At 44.5% G+C, this 16,936-nt stretch overlaps 1 long non-coding RNA gene across 1 annotated transcript; it reads left to right on the forward strand.

The window, feature by feature from the left end:
• Window positions 1-8,845: 8,845 nt before the first annotated feature.
• Window positions 8,846-15,262, forward strand: LOC120839240. Its single transcript, XR_006077052.1, has 2 exons — window positions 8,846-9,267; window positions 14,997-15,262. It is a non-coding gene; the product is annotated as an uncharacterized LOC120839240 (long non-coding RNA).
• Window positions 15,263-16,936: the final 1,674 nt, after the last annotated feature.

Genomic DNA, 16,936 nt, shown 5'->3' on the forward strand with positions numbered 1-16,936 from the left:
CCAACTTTGTTGTGAGCTATTACATTACAATTTTCCCCTGTTCCGCTCTCCCATTTTACGGATTACCTGGTGTTGCGTTTTTAATATAATATAACAATCTGAGGTTAAACGGACAAAGAGGCCCCTGCTGTGCACACCTGCGGAAACAAAGTAAGTACCTTATCAGTATTATTCAGAAATTTGACTTTTTCCTGTGGTAATCGTGAAAAAAAAAAAAAAAGAAATGTGTTTTTTTATGTGTGTGCTCGCCCAAAAGCGAGCACATGCATTCTTTTAACGTTCTCTGTTGCGCTTATTGCAAGACGCTGTCAGCGGCGTTGTATTATCTATACAGCCTTTGAACTTGCGTTTTCTCTTCTTTTTTTGTATCTCTGTACTTTGTATTCAAGTATATCAATCCACAAGTGCTAGCTGGGTCATTTATTTTAACCAGGCGAGTGGGATGTTCCGAGGAACATTCTAGGCGCGTCTCATCGATGTAGCTAATCTAATAAGAAAGTTACGAATAAAAAGTTTACGTGTAAGGCTTCATTCTGTGGTGTTGTGATTTGGCATATCCTCGTATAAAGAAAACTACGATAGTTGGAAGGTTCTAATTCGCAGCGAATGATCGCGCTCTGAATTTAGACGCACTGTTAAATTTTCATCGCTCCAGCTCGTCTAGAACTCGTTATACTCGCGAAAACAGGTTTTTGGGACTTTGCTTGGAGATTAAAAACCCCGACCAAGTTCAATCGTTCACCCGTGAATATTCAAGACCGCTGGAGTGCATTCATCGATCGTGGTCGTGAAAACAACATCGTAGGAAAATGTGTGTGCAGTGAAACCGTGTCAGCTCATCTCAATCGAGACTTTTCGATCAACAGGGACGGTCTCCCGAGCACGAGTGGATTGATATTCTTCAAAGAGCTGCCGCCCCCGCTCGTAATTAGAAAACAATTATAGGTACAACTATCAAATTGTTGGGGAAGGGTCTCGCACCAGGTAGGACTGTTTGTGTGTCAAATTTCTTCGAGATAGCAAACGCAAAAGTTGTTTTATCGACCTATTAAAACCGCTCGGAGAACTCGGCTGATTTCTGGTGTTTTTTCTGTTTTTTTTTTTGTTTTTTTTGCGTGTTCTTTTTGTAGTGTTAATTCTAAAAGAGAGATGCCGTAAATATCGCCTAATACCTCAACAAAAAACAAAAGTCCGAAGAAAAAAAAAAAAAACAAATTTTCTCGGGGGATTGAACTAAGATCCTGCTGTGTACGAAGCGCACATCTTACCCACTGAGCTAATCCACAGCTCGGAAGAGGCGCGTTTACAATCCGTTTTATACGAGACCCAATAGGCGACTACTGCCGGCACTTTTTCCCCCGCCGGTTATTCTGCCGGCTGCCGGCAGAATAGACACTTCCTTCATTAATACTGGTCGTATCTCATCGCCGCTAGCACCGATGTGTTCCTTGTTCTTTCTAGACTCTATGGACACCACTTTGAACGTGTGAAATAAAAGCTTTCGCGAAGCTACGACGCTTTTACCGTGGGCATGGTCATGGCGGCCAATTCTAATTTCCGAACCTGTGTTCGGACCTCCGAGGCTGAATTTTCGTTTCCGAGCCGCGATGTTGGTGTCAAACGTGAGCACGCGTTCCGTAGAAGACCCGACGACTGTAGTTTACCTCGGATCGAGTCGATAGTTTACTCTACGAGCACTGATGCGACTTTCCAGAGGAAAGCACTAATTTTCGGGTTCGATATTGCTCAGCGCTTCATCATTTGCTACCAGAATTTGCTTTTTTGTTCTGAAGCGCTCCCTCGGGTAAAAGGAACGTTCGCTATGCGCGCGAGATTATTTTAATTCATTCATCTCGTGCGGCGCGCGCTCGGCGGAGCGGCTAGTCGTTTGAAGGCTCACCAGAGCGCGAGCAAGACTTCAAAGAGCTGCCGCTCGCTCGTAATTAGAAAACCATTATAGGTACGTACAACTATCAAATTGTTGGGGAAGGGACAAATACACATATGTGCTGCAAGAGGGCCTCCACACAACCCTACAGAGCTTTTTGCAGACATGCCCCTACAGTACAACTGGCCCCGCACTTTCTATTTTGTCCCCTTCTGCACTTTCTGGCGCAAGATGAGCTAAACTGAAGCACGAGTAACCTTCTAGCTTGCTACCTGTTCAGTTTGAACCCTCAAGCTACGTCCCTCTTCCCTTGACGGCCAAAATTTGAACGCAGGCGTTGTTTCTGTCTGAAAGCAAAAGTCTGCCATTTGTCTCCGAGGGACGTCCAGTCTGCGTTACGGTGGTCACTTTGCACAGCCAGGTTAACGCTGTCCGCAGTCGTGCTGGGACGTCCTTGCTGCGGCTTGGCCGACACATTTGTTTTCTCGGCTTCCGTACTTTCCCACGTCGGCTTGTTTCAGGTCCAGCTACAGCATTCTTGTCGAATGGTACCTGTGAATTCTGAAGGCTTGATGTCGACCTGTATTCTCTGCACAGCCCCCTACGGGGTTCTGCAGAAACCCCCGTCTTAGTAAATCACGTAGGTTTTCAATGAAGTGTGTCTCCACATCTTACGGGGGTGGGCAAGCAACACCGAGGACACAGTCTTCTTGTCTGCAGTGCCTCTTTATTCTCAGACACTACAAAACCCCACGCCCTTGTTTCGTTTCTTTCTTAGAAACTCGTTTCTTTCTTAGAAATGCATAATGTTCTAAACCCCAACCAACATGGTTTCCGCAGGGGCCTGTCAACGGTAACCCAGTTGATTGAATTTTACCATGAATTAGCCACTTACGTTAACAACCGTACGCAGGTTGATGCAGTTTTCATCGACCTGTCGAAGGCATTCGACCGGGTACCTCACCGCAGACTGATTAAGACATTAATAGATCTCGGAGTTCCCTTTTCTTTGACTAAGTGGATCAATGCATATCTTTCAAACCGTCAACAATTTGTGGATATAAATGGTACTTACTCAGGGCTGTTAGATGTTCATTCTGGGGTGCCCCAAGGTTCTGTCTTAGGGCCCCTACTTTTTTTAACTTACGTTAACAGTTTGTTCCCATCCAATGAAGATGTCCCAATTAAGCTAAGAATGTTTGCCGACGACTGCGTCATTTGCAGTCCCGTTGTTGAAATACAAGACCAGATAAAAGTAAGTAAAGCACTGGCTAACATTGCGTCTTGGTGTCGTGAAAATAACATGAAGATTAATATTAGCAAAACTCAGTACATGCACATAACAACAAAAAGAACTGTCTTAAACTTTAGCTATGAGGTTGCTGGCGTAGTATTGACTGAAGTGGATAGTTACAAATATTTAGGAGTGATTTTGTCTTCTGACCTCGGGTGGAAAAGGCATGTGGAGTATGTTAAAAAGCGGGCAACTAACAAATTGTGGTACCTGAAGAGAACGCTGGGTAAAACTCCCCCTTCCGTTAAAATTCTTGCGTATAAGACAATTACTAGACCTGTGTTAGAATACACGTCTGCAGTGTGGAGCCCATGGCAGAGCTCTCAAGTCAGAGAACTCGAAGATATTCAGTCGCTAGCTGTGCGTATAGTTTTTTCAGATTTCAGACGAACTACGTCTGTGACCGAACTTAAAAGGAGAGCCAATATAAGCCCTCTGTCAAACAGAAGAGAGAGCCAACGGTTAAAGCTGTTCTTTCAGATTTTCAATAAAAATTGATGGCTCCGTTTACTTAAAACCAAAAAGTTTTTACTCGGAACGCTTGCATCACTCAAAGACCGTAGCCCCTATTAAAGCTCGAATAAATAGCCATAAACAATCTTTTTTTGTGCATACAATTGATTTGTGGAACAGCCTTCCCGGGGATGTTGTCGATATTGATTCACTCTGTTCTTTCGAAAAAGCCGTAGATAATATTTTTCAGTGCGGAGATTGCTTTTATTGCTCTTATGAAATTATTTTACTGTCTTTATTTTTTATTACTGCTGTTACATTTACTGCTATACTGTTATTGTTATTACTAGTATTACATTTGGTTACTGTATTGTTTCTCTTCTTTCGAATATGTCGTAGATATTAATTTTCGGTGCTAAGATTGCTTTTTGTTTAGAACTGTTGTGTTTATAATGTGCATGTGTGACACTGTATCACCCCACTCCTGCCTTGGCCCTATATTGGGCTGGCAGTATTGATAAATAATAAAAAAAAAAAAAAACATGCCAAAATTAATGTGCTTTTCTGGTTCAATTATGAAATAATCGCAATAGAACCATTTGTATTTACTGTGCAGGCCGTTTCTTTAACGCAACTTCTCAATTACCTAAAAGAAATGGTAATCTGAAGAGTCATCTTTTTTCACTAAAAAAAAAAAAACAACAAAAAAAAACAGAAAAAACACCAGAAATGAGCCGAGTTCTCCGAGCGGTTTTATTAGGTCGATAAAACAACTTTTGCGTTTGCTATCTCGAAGAAATTTGACACACAAACACTCCTACCTGGTGCGACACCCTTTCCCGACAATTGGATAGCTTAATGGTTTTCTAATTCCGAGCGAGCGGCAGCTCTTTGAAGTATATCCATCCACTTGTGCTCGGGACACCCTCCCTGTTGATCGATGAGTCTCGATTGAGATGAGCTGACACGGTTTCACTGCACACACATGTTCCTATGATGTTGTTTTCACGACCACAATCGATGAATGCACTCCAGCGGTCTTGAATATCCACGGGCGAACGATTGAACTTGGTCGGGCTTGTTAATTTCCGAGCAGAGTCCCAAAACCTGTTTTCGCGAATATAACGAGTTCTAGACTAGCTGGAGCGATGAAATTTTAACCGTGCGTCTAAATTCAGAGCGCGATCATTCGCTGCGAATTAGAACTTTCTAGCTATCGTAGTTTTCTTTATACGAGCATAGGTGAAATCAAAACATCGTACAGTGAAAGCCTTACTTTCACGTAAACTTCTGTTGATAACTTTCTTTTTAGAATACCTACATCGATGAGACGCGCCTCGAATGTTCCTCGGAACATAATCTTACTCCCTGGTTAAAATAAATGTCCTAGCTAGCCTACTTTCCGAGCTTCGTGCGATTGAATCACCTCCGGTTGCGAGCAAAACACGCGGCAGCCATTTGCTTTTTTTGCAAAAACCAAACCAGAACCATGAATGGGCGGTAAATTTCTAAATACTTGACCTAAATAATTTAAACTTGTTGTGGAACACGTGTCTCGACGACATCGTTTTCAAAAATAAGACGATTCCCGTAATTCTAAGTTTGGTTTTATTAAACCAGGGCTGTGTTTCAAATCTCACCCTAATAAACCCGAGTTACTCGGGCGGATCGTGTCACGTGACAGCAGAAATGAAAGAACGCTGGACGCAGGCAGGTTTCAAAACGCCAGGTGTACAGAAGCTTTACCTCGCAGTATGATTTCGTTAATTTTAAAACACGGCCAGGAATGAAATTTTTTATGAATGAATAGATAGATGACCCGTTTCGAATGAATGGATCTATGAGTGCGGCTGAGCAATTCCGACCGGTCGGTAAATCCCGCCACCTGGTGCCTTTTGTTTTACCATTGAAAATATTGAATTTCTGAAATCTATATTACGACCTTGAATTTACGATATCAAATGGGGGACACTTGTTCCCAGCCGCCCCTGGACTGGACAGAGACCGATTTCTTTTCTTGTGTGATGCGAGTTTCGCGAAATAAACGGCGTTTGAAAGTTTTCACATCGAAGCCAGCCATTCGCTTTCCTCACTTTAGGCACCGATCCTTTCTTCGATCTCGCTTCATTAATACTGGTCGTATCTCGTCACCGCTAGCACCGATGTGTTCCTTGGTCTTTCTAGACTCTACGGACACCACTTTGAACGTGTGTAATAAAAGGTTTCGCGATGCTACGACGCTTTTACCGTGGGCATGGTCATGGCGGCCAATTGTACTTTCCGAGCCTGTGTTCGGACCTCCGAGGCTGAATTTTCGTTTCCGAGACGCGATGTTGGTGTCAAACGTGAGCACGCGTTCCGTAGAAAAGTATGTGTAAGGCTTCATTCTGTGGTGTTCTGATTTGGCATTTGCGCTTGTATAAAGAAAACTACGATAGTTGGAAGGTTCTAATTCGCAGCGAATGATCGCGCTCTGAATTTAGACGCACTGTTAAATTTTCATCGCTCCAGCTCGTCTAGAACTCGTTATACTCGCGAAAACAGGTTTTTGGGAATCTGCTTGGAGATTAAAAACCCCGACCAAGTTCAATCGTTCACCCGTGAATATTCAAGACCGCTGGAGTGCATTCATCGATTGTGGTCGTGAAAACAACATCATAGGAAAATGTGCGTGCAGTGAAACCGTGTCAGCTCATCTCAATCGAGACTTTTCGATCAACAGGGACGGTCTCCCGAGCACGAGTGGATTGATATTCTTCAAAGAGCTGCCGCCCGCTCGTAATTAGAAAACAATTATAGGTACAACTATCAAATTGTTGGGGAAGGGTCTCGTACCAGGTAGCAGTGTTTGTGTGTCAAATTTCTTCGAGACAGCACACGCGAAACTTGTTTATTCGACCTAATAAGACCACTCAGTACTGGAATGATTTCGGCTGTTTTTCCAGTTCTTTTTTCAGCGAAAAAGAAGACCGTAGGCTAGCTAGGACATTTATTTTAACCAGGGGAGTGTGATTAATTTCCGAGGAACATTCGATGCGCGTCTCATCGATGTAGCTAATAAAGTTATGAGCAAAAGTTTGTGGTCGGTGATGTCCGAGCAGAGTCCCAAAACCCGTTTTCGCGAATATAACGAGTTCTAGACGAGCTGGAGCGATGAAATTTTAAACGTTTTTCGATATTGCTCACCGCTTCATCATTTGCTACCACACTTTGCTTTTTTGTTCTGAAGCGCTCCCTCGGTTAAAAGGAACGTTCGCTATGCGCGCGAGATTAATTGAATTCATTCATCTCGTGCGGCGCGCGCTCGGCGGAGCGGCTGGTCGTTTGAAGGCTCACCAGAGCGCGAGCAAGACTTCAAAGAGCTGCCGCTCGCTCGTACAACTATCAAATTGTTGGGGAAGGGTCTCGCACCAGGTAGGAGTGTTTGTGTGTCAAATTTCTTCGAGACAGCACACGCAAAAGTTGGGGCCAGTTGTACTCTAGGGGCATGTATACAAAAAGCTCTGTAGGGTTGTGTGGAGTCCCTCTTGCAGCACAGATGTGTATTTGTCCTCACCGTCTCTGGAAAAGACGACCATAACACAGAATGAACGTCCCTCGGAGACCAAAGGCACACTTTTGGTTTGGCGCAGAAACAACGCCTGCATTCAGATTTTGGCCGTCAAGGGAAAACGGACGTAGCTTGAGGGTTGAAGCTGAACAGGTAGCAAGCTAGAAGGTTACTCATGCTTCAGCTGAGCTCATCTTGTGCCTGAAAGTGCACAAGGGGAGAAAATAGAAAGGCCAGTTGTACTGTAGGGGCGTGTCTACAAAAAGCTCTGCAGGAACAAACCTTTTCCCGAGGTGGACAGCAGGGGCCTGAAGACATAAATAAAAAAGAAGTGACACATTTAACGAGTCTTCACTGCGCCAGAAAAACAAGAATCAGCTCATTTCTTTTTGAGACCTCAGAGTTTATTTGGCCAAGAATACAATTTTTCAGACGAGCTGTCTCAATGTAAAAACATACTTCCTTATTAGTACCCTGCCATGAAAATCTCACAGTTCGTATAGTGTTCTTTTTTTTTTAACCTATGAGCTAGATAACACGATTTCACACACATGTTGCTCGCAGAGAGTTGTCACAATCGGTGTTTCCATTGAAGCGGTCATCCGCAGCTGAAGAAGACTCGGGTCAGGAGGCCATTGGTTTCTTGAAACGGAGGGCCAGCCGTGCGACATGCTCGTGCTGCACAAAAGACAAAACAATCTTTAGCGCCCTACATTTAAAAAGATACGCGAAACGATCTCACGCCAAATATATTTTTTAGGCCAGGCTCGCAGAATTGTGGAATGCCTTTTTCCCCCCTATTATAGTTTGATCGCACACCTCAATTTCAAAATGAACCTTGTCATCTCCTTTCCCGAGGCAGTATTCCATCATTTCGCGGCGGACGCGCTTTAGAGCTCAATTATAGAGTATACACTTTATAGTGAAAGCTTTCTTTGCCGAGCATAGACCTATCAAGAAGCAGTTGGATGAAATATCGGTATTCGACGCGGGTCTTGCTCGCGCTCTGGTGAGCCTTCAAACGACCAGCCGCTCCGCCGAGCGCGCGCCGCACGAGATGAATGAATTAAATTAATCTCGCGCGCATAGCGAACGTTCCTTTTACCCGAGGGAGCGCTTCAGAACAAAAAAGCAAATTGTGGTAGCAAATGATGAAGCGGTGAGCAATATCGAACACGAAAATGACTGCTTTCGTGCGGGAAGTCGCGTCAGTGCCCGTACAGTAATCCATCGACTCGATCCGAGGTAAACTACAGTCGTCGGGTCTTCTACGGAACGCGTGCTCACGTTTGACACCAACATCGCGTCTCGGAAACGAAAATTCAGCCTCGGAGGGCCGAACACAGGTTCGGAAATTAGAATTGGCCGCCATGACCATGCCCACGGTGAAAGCGTCGTAGCTTCGCGAAAGCTTTTATTTCACACGTTCAAAGTGGTGTCCATAGAGTCTAGAAAGAACAAGGAACACATCGGTGCCAGCGGTGATGAGATACGACCAGTATTAATGAAGGGAGATCAACGAGAATGCTTCCCTTAATAAATAGTTCAAAATAAAATTGAGTGCCTCCTGGCGGAGGGCAGACACACTAGCCGAGGCGAGTGGTGTGTCTGCCCTCCACCAGGCAGCGCGATCCACCTTCCCGACGTTTTTGTGGCTAGGTGGCGTAAGCTACCGCCGGATCCAAAGGGCTCAGCCGTATTTATCTATCCATCCATCCGCCGTTACCAAGTTGCGCGCGCACACGCTTCTTAGTAACCCGTGGCAACGGTTACTTTTTTTTCCTTCTCTTTGTTTGTCCCCCCGGTTTCTTTCTTTGGCCCGCTAATTGCTCGTTTGTTCTTTTGTCTTTCTCTTTGTTTCTTTCTCTCTCCTCCTCGCTCATCCTCCTCCGCTTTCCTTTGTTCCGAGAGGCCGGCCCCAGTGTGGTTTCGGTTGTGCTTCGGAGCAGTCGCGTAGTCACCCGTGTCCAGCTCCTGCTTTGTTCTTTGTTCCGAAATCGGTCTTCTTCTTCTTCGGACCCCGAACGTCGCCTCACGGTTCCTGCGTTCGTCAAAGGGCCTCCTTTCGTTCGACACATTGGGGTAAGTGTACGTCCATTATACTATCCTTTAATTCGAGTTTTTTATTCCGATTATTTGCCAAAAGAAAGTGGTTTAGGTTTTTCAGCAAAAAAAGAATAATAATTCCGTTTAAATTCAAAACAATTTGTACGCCTATTGGACAATTTCTTTAGCTTTCGGAAAGTGCTCAAAGTGTCAGTCTATAAATGCGAATAAAGAATAGCTCCCCACTGCTGCTCCAGAAACGAAGTATATTTTTTCTGCGACTGTTATTTGCTCCGTGCGACGTCGTGTGTTGCCGTCCCCACGTCGCTGCAGATATGGCGCTTTCTAAACTGAAACGCGTCGACATTCCTGCTCTTGTTTAAATCATACGCTGCTATAAAAATCCCTCTCTAACTCAATGACTGCTTGGCCGTGAGGGAAAGCGCGCCCTTGAGTATTAATTAGGCGCGTACAGAAGCTTATTTAATCGCAAACTAAGGCGCTAATTGTTCCCTACCTCTCGTCCGAAGCAGGGACTTGTAGCACGAATTGGTGATTTTTTGTGATTTTTTGAAGCAGCAGGGGAGGCACGTTTAGAGCGAAATTCATGCATTGGCCGTGTGGGAAAGCGCGACTTTGAGTATTAATTAGGCGCGTGCAGAAGCTTATTTAATCGTAAAATAAGGCGCTAATTGTTCGCTAACTCTCGCCCGAAGCAGGGACTTGTAGCACGAATTGGTGATTTTTTGTGATTTTTTGAAGCAGCAGGGGAGGCACGTTTAGAGCGAAATTCATGCATTGGCCGTGTGGGAGAGCGCGACTTTGAGTATTAATTAGGCGCGTGCAGAAGCTTATTTAATCGTAAAATAAGGCGCTAATTGTTCGCTAACTCTCGCCCGAAGCAGGGACTTGTAGCACGAATTGGTGATTTTTTGTGATTTTTTGAAGCAGCAGGGGAGGCACGTTTAGAGCGAAATTCATGCATTGGCCGTGTGGGAAAGCGCGACTTTGAGTATTAATTAGGCGCGTGCAGAAGCTTATTTAATCGTAAAATAAGGCGCTAATTGTTCGCTAACTCTCGCCCGAAGCAGGGACTTGTAGCACGAATTGGTGATTTTTTGTGATTTTTTGAAGGAGCAGGGGAGGCACGTTTAGAGCGAAATTCATGCATTGGCCGTGTGGGAAAGCGCGACTTTGAGTATTAATTAGGCGCGTGCAGAAGCTTATTTAATCGTAAAATAAGGCGCTAATTGTTCGCTAACTCTCGCCCGAAGCAGGGACTTGTAGCACGAATTGGTGATTTTTTGTGATTTTTTGAAGCAGCAGGGGAGGCACGTTTAGAGCGAAATTCATGCATTGGCCGTGTGGGAAAGCGCGACTTTGAGTATTAATTAGGCGCGTGCAGAAGCTTATTTAATCGTAAAATAAGGCGCTAATTGTTCGCTAACTCTCGCCCGAAGCAGGGACTTGCAGCACGAATTGGTGATTTTTTGTGATTTTTTGAAGGAGCAGGGGAGGCACGTTTAGAGCGAAATTCATGCATTGGCCGTGTGGGAAAGCGCGACTTTGAGTATTAATTAGGCGCGTACAGAAGCTTATTTAATCGTAAAATAAGGCGCTAATTGTTCGCTAACTCTCGCCCGAAGCAGGGACTTGTAGCACGAATTGGTGATTTTTTGTGATTTTTTGAAGCAGCAGGGGAGGCACGTTTAGAGCGAAATTCATGCATTGGCCGTGTGGGAAAGCGCGACTTTGAGTATTAATTAGGCGCGTACAGAAGCTTATTTAATCGTAAAATAAGGCGCTAATTGTTCGCTAACTCTCGCCCGAAGCAGGGACTTGTAGCACGAATTGGTGATTTTTTGTGATTGTTTGAAGCAGCAGGGGAGGCACGTTTAGAGCGAAATTCATGCATTGGCCGTGTGGGAAAGCGCGACTTTGAGTATTAATTAGGCGCGTGCAGAAGCTTATTTAATCGTAAAATAAGGCGCTAATTGTTCGCTAACTCTCGCCCGAAGCAGGGACTTGTAGCACGAATTGGTGATTTTTTGTGATTTTTTGAAGCAGCAATGGAGGCACGTTTAGAGCGAAATTCATGCATTGGCCGTGTGGGAAAGCGCGACTTTGAGTATTAATTAGGCGCGTACAGAAGCTTATTTAATCGTAAAATAAGGCGCTAATTGTTCGCTAACTCTCGCCCGAAGCAGGGACTTGTAGCACGAATTGGTGATTTTTTGTGATTGTTTGAAGCAGCAGGGGAGGCACGTTTAGAGCGAAATTCATGCATTGGCCGTGTGGGAAAGCGCGACTTTGAGTATTAATTAGGCGCGTACAGAAGCTTATTTAATCGTAAAATAAGGCGCTAATTGTTCGCTAACTCTCGCCCGAAGCAGGGACTTGTAGCACGAATTGGTGATTTTTTGTGATTGTTTGAAGCAGCAGGGGAGGCACGTTTAGAGCGAAATTCATGCATTGGCCGTGTGGGAAAGCGCGACTTTGAGTATTAATTAGGCGCGTGCAGAAGCTTATTTAATCGTAAAATAAGGCGCTAATTGTTCGCTAACTCTCGCCCGAAGCAGGGACTTGTAGCACGAATTGGTGATTTTTTGTGATTTTTTGAAGCAGCAGGGGAGGCACGTTTAGAGCGAAATTCATGCATTGGCCGTGTGGGAAAGCGCGACTTTGAGTATTAATTAGGCGCGTACAGAAGCTTATTTAATCGTAAAATAAGGCGCTAATTGTTCGCTAACTCTCGCCCGAAGCAGGGACTTTTAGCACGAATTGGTGATTTTTTGTGATTTTTTGAAGCAGCAGGGGAGGCACGTTTAGAGCGAAATTCATGCATTGGCCGTGTGGGAAAGCGCGACTTTGAGTATTAATTAGGCGCGTGCAGAAGCTTATTTAATCGTAAAATAAGGCGCTAATTGTTCGCTAACTCTCGCCCGAAGCAGGGACTTGTAGCACGAATTGGTGATTTTTTGTGATTTTTTGAAGGAGCAGGGGAGGCACGTTTAGAGCGAAATTCATGCATTGGCCGTGTGGGAAAGCGCGACTTAGAGTATTAATTAGGCGCGTGCAGAAGCTTATTTAATCGTAAAATAAGGCGCTAATTGTTCGCTAACTCTCGCCCGAAGCAGGGACTTGTAGCACAAATTGGTGATTTTTTGTGATTTTTTGAAGGAGCAGGGGAGGCACGTTTAGAGCGAAATTCATGCATTGGCCGTGTGGGAAAGCGCGACTTTGAGTATTAATTAGGCGCGTGCAGAAGCTTATTTAATCGCAAACTAAGGCTCTTAATGTTCGCTACCTCTCGTCCGAGGCACGCACTTCTAGCACGAATTGGTGATTTTTTAGGATTTTTTGAAGGAACGTTGTCTAACCTGGAAGGCAGATAGTAAACAAACGGGCGCGACGGGATTTCTAGATCGAATTAAACGCACATAGCAGTTATTCATTCGTTGTTCCACGCAAGAAATGCGTGTACATGACGCTGGGAATAAGAGAAATTTTAGAAGCGAATACTTTTTTTTTTAATCAATATTTGTTACGCGAAGAAGAGATTTCGAAGCGCGGCCGAGCGCTTTATAGTCCGGACTCCTATTCAAACCACGAGAGAGAGAGAGATAGAAGCATTCTCAAATACCTTTCCTTGCATGGTGTCTAGCGGTCCAGATGTTATCCAAAGTCCAGAGTAATCCAAAGTTCACCAGGAAAGTGCACACACACACACACGTTCACGGAAGCGTCCACGTTGAGACGGGGCACGGCCGTTTTGAAATCACCCGAGACTGGGGTAGAAGCATCAAATCGTAGAAGGGACAGAAAATAGACATTTTCTGTCCCTTCTACTATTTCAAGCTTCTTCTCTACCCCAGTCTCGGGCTATTTCAACGTTGTTAACATTCACCAGCTCGCCCGCGCACCCTCTTCTCTTGACTCGCAACGAAGCGCACACACAGACGTGGATTTGGGCGGCCGTTTGTGAAGTTGGGCGACTGAGGTAGGGACTAGCGGCAGAGAGAGGATTTCTGGAATAGAAAAGAAAAGTGTTGTCATTTCAACAAAGGGTACGATAGATATTTTTGTTTTTAGATTCGGTCGGTTTTAATTAAAGAGTTGTAATTGTAGGCTCTAGTTGAAAAAGGTCGACACAGAACGTAATAGCACCCTGTATGGTACCGTTACGACGTGCGTCGACATTTTTGCGCGGGTTTTGACCGTTAGGGGTTTGGAGAAGGTATCATCATCATGATCCAGGGTTTCGGTTTGGGTTGTGTGTGTTTTCTCACTCCAGGTCACGTGATGTTTTTGTCGGAGCAAGGTTGAGTCACCCTCGCCTCAACGGCGCCTGGCTGTTGCTGTGCGTGTTCTGTCTGGGCCCGGGCTCACTTTCAGAAGGAGCCGAGAACAGAAGAAGGTCGGATTACCGTAACTCGAGAAGGTATTTGCTCATTTCCTTGTTCTTTGCCCAAAGTCGTTGTTTGTGTGAGCGCGTGCGTTTTGCGAGGAGATTATGTTGTGCTCGGCGGTTGGTAGATGGAAATGTTCTTCTCGGAGAGATTCTGCACGCTTTTTCGAGTGTCGGCAAAGAAGGCTTTTAATGGTATATTGATATAGGCGCACATAGGCGGAGCGGCTGGTCGTTTTTTTGAAGGCTCTTTACCAGAGCGCGAGCAAGAATTACCTATGCGTGTTTGATGCAAGTTCTTTTTTTGATAGGTCCATGCTCGGCAAAGATATAAAGTGTATTTTGAAGCGCGTATTCCATCGCGAAATGATGGAATACCAGTGATGTGATAATTGCGCCAAACTGCACCAAGGGGCTAACCTTGCTACATCCTGCTACATTTCACCGAAATATGGCTAATCTGCGCCAAAGAAGCAATTTTGGTCGCCTTTCAATAACGAAACTAAACTGAGAACCGTAATTGTGTAAGCTAGGTCGCACAAGACGCCACCCGACACAAAGTACCCTGTATCAATCGTCTATTTGGTCTTGCATGATTTTTCCCGACGTCTCGCGTTTCGTGTACTCGTCGTCTCAAAAATCTCGTCTCTAGTGTATCGGATGCCAAACATGCCGTCATGCTGTGAAACAAAACCACGTTTTTGCGCGGCGGGAGTTACTTTTTGAGCTTCGTGCGACGTCGTGTGTTGCCGTCCCCACGTCGCTGCAGATATTTCTAAACTGAAACGCGTCGACATTCCTGCTCTTGTTTAAATCATACGCTGCTATAAAAATCCCTCTCTAACTCAATGACTGCTTGGCCAAGTTTTGATTACTTAGGTTTTCCTGGTGGGCTTTCTTTCGAGGGGGACCCCGGTACGTGAAAAATGTGCCGCGAAAGAAAGTTGGTGAAGAGAAGTGAGCTAAAGCAAAGAAGGCAATGTCTGAACCCGCACAGCGTGCATGGGCGACCGTTGGAGCCGACTTCTTGCACGAATTCTTTTGTTCTTTTCACGCGAAACACGGAATCGAGTTTTTTTCCCCTCATTCCTGCTTGTAGGTTTCACTGACGATGTTTCCCGGATGGGAGACGAAACGTTTGATTAAATTGTTAATCTTGTTGAGTAAAGTCGGAGCAGTTTTTTTTTTATCAAACACGGAATCGGCGGCGGCGCGGAGCTAGGAAGCCGGCCTCTACGAACTCAAACGTTTCATCACTCTCTGACGCACGGAAGAAAAGAAAAAAAGATATGTGTATGGCGTAAGAACGTTCGGTGCATCTTTAATGTAGGGCGCTAAAGATTGTCTTTTTGTGCAGCGCAAGAGCGAGTTGCACGGCTGGCCCTCCGTTTCAAGTGACCTCCTTCAGCTGCGGATGACCTGTGCTTAATCAAGACCGCTTGAATGGCAACTGAGAACTTGCTCCAAGCAAAAAGTGTTTTTATGAAATCGTGTTAGCTCGTGCGAATTCACTGAATAGGAACAAGTGTGTTTTCATCGAGACAGCTCGTCTGGAAACTTGCATTGTCGGCCTAATAAAGTTTGACGTCAAGCCTAATAAAACGTGAGGTTAAAACGGAGAAATCTGTTGTTTTGTGTTTTGCTGGTGAGGACGAAGCCCCTGCTGTGCACACCTGCGGAAACGAAGTAAGTACCTTATCAGTTTGTTCAGAGATTTGATTTTTTCCCGTGGTAATCGTGAAAAAAAAAAAGAGCGAGGACATAAATTCTTCTTTCTTATGTTTGAGCTTATTGCAAGACGCTATGAGCGGCGTTCTATTATATCTATACATAGCCTTTGAACTTGTGTTTTTTCTTCTTTCTTTTTGTGATCTCCAGTGTACCAGATTTGTCGGTTTACTGTTATTTTTTTTGTTCCTTCTCGTCGCACCCTGCTTGGGGATTGGAAATGGCCTGCAGTGTAAGTGAATAGAAACCAAATATAAAAAAAGAATTTAAATACTTCCCGACGCCATAGGGTCTTGATCTGCTTACAAATGCATTTAAATACTCTTTTCCCAGAACCATAACAGAATGAAACAGCCTACCTCATCGCAGATTTATATCTGACAATGTTTTGTAGTCGATCGAGCGTTTGTTTCATGTGCAACTCTTTGCATGGTGTTTTAATTTTCCTCTTGCCCACTACTGCCACTCCTCCCAACTTTGTTGTGAGCTATTTCATTACAATTTTCCCCTGTTCCGCTCTCCCATTTTACGGATTACCTGGTGTTGCGTTTTTAATATAATATAACAATCTGAGGTTAAACGGACAAAGAGGCCCCTGCTGTGCACACCTGCGGAAACAAAGTAAGTACCTTATCAGTATTATTCAGAAATTTGACTTTTTCCTGTGGTAATCGTGAAAAAAAAAAAGAAATGTGTTTTTTTATGTGTGTGCTCGCCCAAAAGCGAGCACATGCATTCTTTTAACGTTCTCTGTTGCGCTTATTGCAAGACGCTGTCAGCGGCGTTGTATTATCTATACAGCCTTTGAACTTGCGTTTTCTCTTCTTTTTTTGTATCTCTGTACTTTGTATTCAAGTATATCAATCCACAAGTGCTAGCTGGGTCATTTATTTTAACCAGGCGAGTGGGATGTTCCGAGGAACATTCTAGGCGCGTCTCATCGATGTAGCTAATCTAATAAGAAAGTTACGAATAAAAAGTTTACGTGTAAGGCTTCATTCTGTGGTGTTGTGATTTGGCATATGCTCGTATAAAGAAAACTACGATAGTTAGAAGGTTCTAATTCGCAGCGAATGATCGCGCTCTGAATTTAGACGCACTGTTAAATTTTCATCGCTCCAGCTCGTCTAGAACTCGTTATACTCGCGAAAACAGGTTTTTGGGAATCTGCTTGGAGATTAAAAACCCCGACCAAGTTCAATCGTTCACCCGTGAATATTCAAGACCGCTGGAGTGCATTCATCGATTGTGGTCGTGAAAACAACATCATATGAAAGTGTGTGTGCAGTGAAACCGTGTCAGCTCATCTCAAGTTTCGCGAAATAAACGACGTTTGAAAGTTTTCGGGTCGAAGCCAGCCATTCGCATTCCTCACTTTAGGCACCGATCCTTTCTTCGATCTCGCTTCATTAATACTCGTCGTATCTCGTCACCGCTAGCACCGATGTGTTCCTTGGTCTTTCTAGACTCTACGGACACCACTTTGAACGTGTGTAATAAAAGCTTTCGCGAAGCTACGACGCTTTTGCCGTGGGCATGGTCATGGCGGCCAATTCTAATTTCCGAACC

The sequence above is a fragment of the Ixodes scapularis genome, unplaced genomic scaffold, assembly GCF_016920785.2.
Source record: "Ixodes scapularis isolate PalLabHiFi unplaced genomic scaffold, ASM1692078v2 ptg000582l_1__unscaffolded, whole genome shotgun sequence".
Classification (NCBI taxonomy): Eukaryota; Metazoa; Arthropoda; class Arachnida; order Ixodida; family Ixodidae; genus Ixodes; species Ixodes scapularis.